The sequence below is a fragment of the Aptenodytes patagonicus genome, chromosome 1, assembly GCF_965638725.1.
Source record: "Aptenodytes patagonicus chromosome 1, bAptPat1.pri.cur, whole genome shotgun sequence".
In the NCBI taxonomy this organism is placed as follows: domain Eukaryota; kingdom Metazoa; phylum Chordata; class Aves; order Sphenisciformes; family Spheniscidae; genus Aptenodytes; species Aptenodytes patagonicus.
The window spans coordinates 225,533,848-225,542,601 of NC_134949.1; positions in this window are offsets into that span (position 1 = coordinate 225,533,848).

Genomic DNA, 8,754 nt, shown 5'->3' on the forward strand with positions numbered 1-8,754 from the left:
TTCTCCCAAGGAACAAGCGATAGGACGAGAGGAAACGGCCTCAAGTTGCGCCAGGGGAGGTTTAGATTGGACATGAGGAAAAATTTCTGTACTGAAAGAGTGGTGAAACATTGGACCAGGCTGCCCAGGGAAGTGGTTGAGTCCCCATCCCTGGAGGTATTTAAAAGACGAGTAGATGAGGTGCTTCGTGACATGGTTTAGTGGGCATGGTGGTGTTGGGTTGATGGTTGGACTCGATGATCTTAGAGGTCTTTTCCAACCTTAATGATTCTATGCTTACTTTCTGTCTCCACCATGACCCACATTTCTGTCACCTTCTGATCAGATTTCTGCTGCAGGACATGCTGGCTGGAAGTGCAGGAAAATGGACATACATTCCTTCTTAAGGACAGACTGAGCTTGGCCTTAGGAGAACACACAATGAGGAAGGGTTCAATGTGGTTATTCTCCGAAAGAGAGTCCAGACCTTCTGCGAGCCTATGTTGTCACTGTTATCCTTTTATCATTTTTGCCGCCTCTTCCCTGATCCCTCAGAGAAGAGCCCCATTAGCACTAGGACACTGGAGAGATGACCAGTTTTATCCAATACAGCAACTCAGTGACTTCCACGGTCCCTAATGGGACATCGAGATAGTGGCGCTCCATCGCTCAAGATAACAGCCCCTAGATGCAAGTGCAATGGCCTCAATGGCAAAGCCTCAGTGCTAGAATTTTCTCTCAAGAGGGGATTCCCCCCCTCCAAGCAGTCTTGGAGCATTTCTTGTCAGTCTGGTCATCCAGAAGACCCCCAGTCCTGCAAGCCCGTATGCCCAGCTGGGGTCTGTGTGGTCCATACTTCTGTGCAAATGGGTGCCACCACCCAGCTGATGGGACTCGTGTGACAGTTGTGTCCCAGACCAACCATTAAACACAGAGCAAAAAAACCCAGGACTTAGTTCCTTTATCAAAGCTGAATTAACACCAGTTTAATTCCTCAGCTCACCTTTCTGGACTAGCAACAGCAAAGCTCCTCCATCCTGCCCAATATGTAGTTCGAGGTGTGTCTGGTAGGAGAAGACGAGCCTGCCTTTGCTTTGTGCGATGTGGCTCGGTTTTTGGAACAGCTGCATAAGGAGGAAATGCGATGTGTGCACGACCGTGCTTGTGGTTCAGCTTTCCAGTCATGCAGAAATAAAAATAGGTTAGTGGGTTTGCAGAAATAGGAAGATCCTGCAATTCCCACCGCGGCAATACGTGGTCAAATGATTCCTCTTTGGGCAGGCTCTGTGGCCAAGGCTTTTCCACCCTTCCCAGTTATCCTCTGAACAGAGCTGAGTTAATCCTTCTCGTCCAGGAGGGCATCTCATCTTGACCTCATGCCCCAGGAGATGGGGAAGCCACCACTTACCTCACTAAGCTCTTCTCCCTTGACACTAAATATACATTGCTTTGTTATGTCTGATAATAAATAGCCCCGCTGAATGTCTAGGAGCTTCTCTTGGTGGCAATGCTTCCCTCTTTTGAAGGTTGGCACTAGCCCTTTTTCCCCAGAAGATCACACTAATTACCTGCTCTTGGTGACCCTAAAAGCCTATTCAGAGCCCTTCTTCCCAAGAGATCTCAGGCCACAACCTTCTGCATTTTGCCAGATTCTGGCTTAGCTTTTGGCTTTTTTAACATGCATTTTGGCTGTACGGACCCAAGCGATCCAGATTACTCTGTGTGACTCATCGTATTCTTTGTGCTGGCTGTCTTTGTGTTGTCTGTGAGTTCTGTCAGCGGTAATTTTATATTTATTTCCAGATCATTGAGAAAAATGGCGGAGAGCATCAAGCCTTGTAGCAGCCTCTGCGGATCTCTGCTCAAAAGCTCCACAGGCAATCACGGCTTTCAAGCCAGCCGGGTCACCCAGCTGGTATCTGCTGATTGAAACCTGTTGATTGCTTGTAGCATTGATTAACATCTCCCGTTGTTGCTAATGGCATAGAAATACGTGGCCATTGTCGTGCTGGGGAAATACAGCATCCAACATGTATTTCTAAGCGTTTGACTATCTCTATTTAGTGACAGCTCCAATCCCTCTGTTAGGGGGGATCCCTCTGTTCCCGCTGCAGCACCTCTTTGCTCTCTTTTCCCCAGTCATCATGTATTTTTCCTTGCAGCCCTCAGCTTCTCTTATTCATTTTCTCTCTTACTTTGCCACTATGTGTAACAGAAGATACACACTTTCCTTTTTGCCATTGTTTTTTAGCGTTTCTAACTGTGGACACTGAGCGGAGAAGGTTTTGACTCTGGGCAGTCCTATTCTGCGTTACAAACCAAAATATTTTAGATATCTTACTGGCTCTTGCTGAAAAGCTCCTAGATATCACCCACATTTTCTCAGGCTGAATTTTGCCTCTTGCTTCGTCTCACCTACCTTATTCCTCTGTGCAGAGGAAGGAGACATCTCAAACAATTCATTGCTAAGCCGAGGAGGAAAAAAAGGAAAATCGTTTGAAATCGGAAGGATGAATGTAGTGTTCTTAATGTGCTTAAAAATATATGAGTTGCAATTTATAACTCTGAGTTCTTCAATCACCCGACATGATGTGGTTTGGATTTCCTTTTAGTGCTAATGTGAAGCAAGCCAAGAGTGTATCTGTGCAGACGGGGCTCCATTTTGGAAGAGCTGATCAGCTCCTGAGCTGTTTTCAGTGGACAGATCTGGGCAGCACATGGGGACGTGGGCACTTCTGAAACATCAGGCAACTGAATGGAGGCTGATCGCTTTGGAAAAACCATCCTGCCACATTTAATCATGACAAGCAAACACAGGGCGAGGGGGTACCAGCTGGTGCCGTCTCCAGTGCTTTCAAGGAGCTCTGTAGAAAGTGCACTTGGAAATGCATCTTTGCCTCAGGCAGCATTTTAAATAGTCAATGGCCTTACTCATGCCACAAATGATGTTTCCATCTGGAAACATGAAACTGTTATAATAATGTTCTGAATCACAAGAAATGTTCCCTTGTAGGGTCTCCCTGCCTCTTCCTTCTCTATGGAGAAAAGCAATTTTGCAGCAAAGATTTATTTTCTGCAAAGGTGTGGATTATGAATGGAGAGGAGGGGAAGGCTGGCAAAAAACTAAAGTGAAAACAGAGAAGGACTTGGGGGTACTGGGGGGTGAAAAGCTGGACATGAGCCAGCAATGTGCGCTCGCAGCCCAGAAGGCCAATCGTCTCCTGGGCTGCATCCAAAGCAGCGTGGCCAGCAGGTCGAGGGAGGGGATTCTGCCCCTCTGCTCTGCTCTGGGGAGACCCCCCCTGGAGCACTGCGTCCAGCTCTGGAGCCCTCAGCATAAGACAGACACGGACCTGTTGGAGCGGGTCCAGAGGAGGGTCCCAAAAATGATCAGGGGGCTGGAACAGCTCTGCTATGGAGAAAGGCTGAGAGAGTTGGGGTTGTTCAGCCTGGAGAAGAGAAGGCTCCGGGGAGACCTTACTGCGACCTTTCGATATATAAAGGGGGCTTATAAGAAAGATGGGGACAGATGTTTTTACCAAGGTCTGTAGTGACAGGCCAAGGGGCAACAATTTTAAACTGCAAGAGGGTAGGTTTAGGTTGGATGTAAAGAAATTCTTTACACTGAGGGTGGTGAGACACTGGAGCAGGTTGCCTGGAGAAGCTGTGGATGCCCCGTCATGGGAAGTGTTCAAGGTGAAGTTGGACGGGGCTCTGAGCAACCTGATCTAGTGGAAGATGTCCCTGCCCATGGCAGGGGGGTTGGACAAAATGATCTTCAAAGGTCCCTTCCAACCCAAACCGTTCCGTGATTCTATGAAAATGAGCTTTCTGCCAGGGGTCCTGGGCCAGGGGGATGGAATGGGGTGACATCAGAATCACTGCCAAGGAATGGTACTGACCATGTACCCAGCGGGTCCTTGCCAGGACACGAGGGACAGGGACAGCCTCTCGGTGTTCGGCTCCTCACAGCCTGCGGATCCCCACTGCCGCCCAGCTTGGCCAGGTCAGATGAGACATCCCCATGTCCCCATGCTGGAGCAGGTCTCCATCCTTTCCTCCTCCTTGTGCCGGGCTTGCTGCCCTCCTCCCCAACACCTCCCCAACAGCTTGTCAGAAACTAAAACTTCACACCCGTGTCCCCTCTGACTCCGGAGACTGTCTTTAAAAACTAGTGTTTTGGAGGCTTTTTTGCTCATAAAAATGTGGGTTGCTGATATGAGTATTCAGGCACCTCCCATGTAATTCTTACGATTGTCTTGAAAAACAAAAGTGCACAGGGTGAGATGATGAGAAATGGGAGCTGGGACTCTCACATGACTCCGGGAACCGGGGATTTAAAAAAATACCATATTTGCCTATGACCGGCAACAGTATTTCTCCCTCCATTCGGCACCTCCTTATCAATCTGCTCTGTTTTATCCCCTCTAGAAGAGATTTTTCTCCATTAAGGAACAGAAAATTGTGGGTTTGACATGTTTGGCTAAAATGTCAGCTGTCTCATTTGATGATAAATTGCGTTCTTTTCCAAAATCTTCTCTGATCCCAGTCCCTGAGGTGGCAGCAGATTTCTGGAAATGCTGGCACAGTCTGAGCCCACCTGTGATATTTTCAGCACTTCCAGCCTCGAGTCAAACCAGAAATGCAGAAGATGGTCCCTTCTTCTGGCTTCTCTGCATTTCCCACTTCCTTCCCAGAATAACATTTATTCTTGCAGTTTCTCCCATATTAATGTACTTTTTTTTTTTTCTAACTCTGAAGAAACACCAATGCCACAAATATGATGCAAAGTATGACCTGGAAGCCAGAAACCCCATAACTCCGTTCCTCACCCTGCCATTCATTTCATGCCTCATCTTGGACGTGTTATTTGATCTTTTTTCTTCAATAGTGATATATATACAACAGAGATAATTCCTTTTTTCTCTCTGTTGTGAGATGTTGTTATGAGGATTAGTCAAGGTTTAAGACTGATAATTATTCTGAGTTATTCGTGAGAAAACCACAGCATCGGGCTGCGTGGAGTCTGTGACAAGATTTCATTTAAAATGATGACAAAAAATATTACATGCAGCTGCAGCAATTAGCCAGCGGCACCAGCCCCCACCAGGCTGCTGACAAACAGCCCTGTTTACCCTGTTTTCCCCTCCATGGATCATAGAATCATAGAATACCTCAAGTTGGAAGGGACCTATAAGGATCGTCGAGTCCAACTCCCAGGTATGCATCCTATACCCTCTGCCAAAGAGAGATACAGGTTCCCACGGGAGAAACCAAGTTTGAATTTACTTTAAGGCTTGGTCCCACAACACAAAGTCTTTGGTGGCAATATAAGTCCCTGTCCCTCGACTCTGCCAGTTCGCAGTCCGGTCCCTGTCAGCTTAAACAAATGGATGGCCTCCATAGTCATCTTCTCAGCTGGGAGAGGAAGGAGGGATGACTTTAAGCCAATATTGCTGCTGGAAACCAGGCCATGTAAAACCACAGCCGTGGGAGATTCAGATTTACCCTTGGAGGAGCCTATATTTCTCCATAGAGCTTACGAAGCGTAGGCTGTTGCAGGCATCAGTCTGAGATGCCTGCAAACCAGAAGAACTATTCCTCATCCAGCACATCTGGCCAATATTTTCAGCACCAGATTGTTAAGAGGTCACTTTTCAGAAAATCACAGAATCACCAAATCACTGAGGTGGGCGAGGACCTCTGGAGATGATCTCGTCCAAACCCCCTGCTCAAAGCAGAGTCAGCTGGAGAAGGCTGATCAGGTCGTTGTCCAGTTGGGTTTCAAATATCTCTGAGGATGGAGACTCCAGAGCCCCTCTGAGCAAACTGTTCCAGTGTTTGATGCGCTGGAAAAGTTTTTTTTCTTACATTTAAATGGAATTTTGAGTATTTTAGTTGGTGCCTATTGTCTTTTGGCACCACCACCAAGAGACATGGCTAGACAAAGACATGTCCACCCTGGCCTAGAGTTGGGGTGCTGAGCAGGTGCTGGGTTAAAGACGTTCAAAGGTCCCTTGTCCCATGAGCCTTTTGTAGAGTTTGGCCACTCTCATCCAACCTCTCTTTAGGAAACAAGGTCTCCAGATGATGCCTCAGTAAAGAGACAGGAATGAGACAGAGATGGACTGTGCAATTATTGATCAAAATTAAAGCATGGAGCAAGCACAGGAGGCAACCCAGCCTGTCTGTGGAGCAGAACGAGCTGCTCAGCCTTTCGGCTATTGCTGCTGGAGCCAGGCAGACACCAGCTTTTCTGGCTGTGATGAATGGAGGTGAAGGTTTCGCTGATTCACGGCAGGCAGGTGATTTACTGCAGCAAGTGCCCGGCTGTTAACTCTTCCCTCCCCTCCGCTTCCCATCTGGAAGCAAGAGGCAGCCTGTGGCTCTTCCCATGATGGGCAAAGGGCTGCAGGGCTGGACCGTGGCTGGTGGACATGTCCTCCAGAGGTGTTTTGGGGGGACAGCTTAGCCCACCTAGAGCCTGCTTTGTCCCTTTTGCACCATGCCCATGAGCTGCAGGCACAGTTGGGCGGCTGACACCAAGATGAGAAGTTACCTCTGGTCCATGAGGTCATGGTGATGTCACACTGAGAAAAGGCAGCTTAAGGTGCAATGGAGTGTACTCCACGTTGTGTGGGAGATGAGACAGGACTGGATAGGTTGAAAATGGCACCATCACACTTTCTGTGGCAATGGTTAGGACAGGCTTTGGGGTCACAGCAACTCCCACGATTCAGAAAAAGGAGCTACCCCAGCATTTAAATTCTCAACTTTTCTACCCAAAACAGAGTTCAGAGAAAGGTCCCCAAAATCATCTCCAAAGCCAAAGCGCCTTTACAGAGTCCAGGAGCATGTGCCCAGGGCCACACAGCCTTGAAGCCTCTCAGACCTGTACGGATGGGTGCAATCAGTTCCTGGTTCAGGTTGCTGAGTCCACAGAAATTTGAACCCAGCATTTTGGGTATGCTCCTGTCTAGTAAAAAGTGCCTATTCATGGGGAGGAAAAATATAGGATGAGCTGATCTTCTCTTTCTCCTCTCTTTTTCCCTCAATGAAAAATTTCAGTGGGTTTCATTGCCATTTTGCATAAGAATTTTTTCCATTTGGAGAGCTGTTGTTTATTATTCAAAGCCATTAAAGATCCTCTAAAATCACAGTACTTACAAAATGAAAAAGGAGCTGTTAGATCATCCAGTCTACTCATTTACAAGATTTATTAACCTCCGGAAGAGGCATCTACCATTCATTCCTTTAGGACAAATCTTGAGCTTGACTTCCCAAATGAGTGCATTCATCTCTCTGGCCCTAATTTGCATGAGTCTTTGATGCAGACACATTTGCAAACCTCCTCTGTGCTCAAAACATGGATGTTTGCACATAGGGTTGCTTGCAATTGATTGTGCATAGTTATTGTTGAAAGCTGGGGGCTGTTGGGGGGGGGGGCGGGTTGGAGTAGACGTGTCCATGCAGTAACTGAAGGATGTCTACATCCGAAAAGCCCCTCTACCCACTCATCCCTCCCAGCCACTCAGGTGACCCTGGAGAACAGCTAAATTCCCTAAAGGAGACGCTTCACGTGCACAGACCCCACTGTTGCCATCTGCCAGCCCTGGTGCCTTTCTCCTTCCAGTTCACTGGACCGTGCTGCTTTAATTACAGCAGAGCCACTCTTGCCTTTCAGAGCCCAGTACTGGAGAGGAGATGGAAGATTTAGGTAGACTGGGAGGGAAGAGACTTAAGGACCCCAAGGAGCTGCAGAAGTGTGTGGTGGGGTTGCTCTGGGTTTATTACAACCGATCATCCATCCATCCATCCATCCATCCATCCCATCCCTCTCATGTTCTCACTGAGCTCTCTGAACAGGGCTTGTCTAGCAAGTTTAGTGCCCCATAAATGAGATTTCCAACATAATAACTTCTCCTTCCCCAAAAGCACCGTCTCATACATGCAATAACCGTGCAGGCTTTTTGGATGAGGGAGAGACAGGACAAGCTGATCTGGAGCAGTCTGCTAGCAGACTGATTAGCTCAGCTCCTCCAGGGCATAGTGCAGATGCTTTCGTCCATGCCATGGGCAGCAAGATGGGTGGGAAGCCCCGAGAGCTCACAACGTGGGAGCCAGCTCTTCAGCAGGGGCGAGCGTAGAGTTACTATCACAGATAGGCACCCTGACTGCAAACTAATGAGGCAAATCCTCATTACATCTCACTCTGAAGTAGGACAACACTCTTATCTCTGCTCCATTGTATAATATACCAGACCAACACCTCCCCGCTGTGGCTGGATGCCATCGAGAGTATTTCTACTGCGCTGGATTGTGTTTGTGTACTGATGCGGCAGGCTGACATGATTGAAAAAGTAAAGGATTAAGTTCTCAACCTTTCTGGAGCAGGAGATGACCCAGATGTCCCACATACCCCAGCTATCAAGCCTGCACCTTCTTGTGGCTCTGGGGACATCTCTCATCTGTGACATTTTGAGATGGTGTTAGAGCATCTTGCTGCTTGCTAGATTTTGAAGGAGGATGCTCAGGTGCCTCCTAAGACGGACTGTCCACCAGCCTGTGCTCCAGGGCATGCTCCCTTGCTCCACGGTTTACCCCGCCTTTCCACAGCGGTGAGGAGTTAAATTTGATCCCAAGAGCAGCCCCGCTACAGGCTGAAACACAGGTGTGGGCTGTAGGAAGGCACAGACACAAGAAGCAGTAGGTTAATTAATTCCCACATGAGATTTCTTTTGCAGACTGGTGGCAGAAAGTCGGTATTGCAGCTAC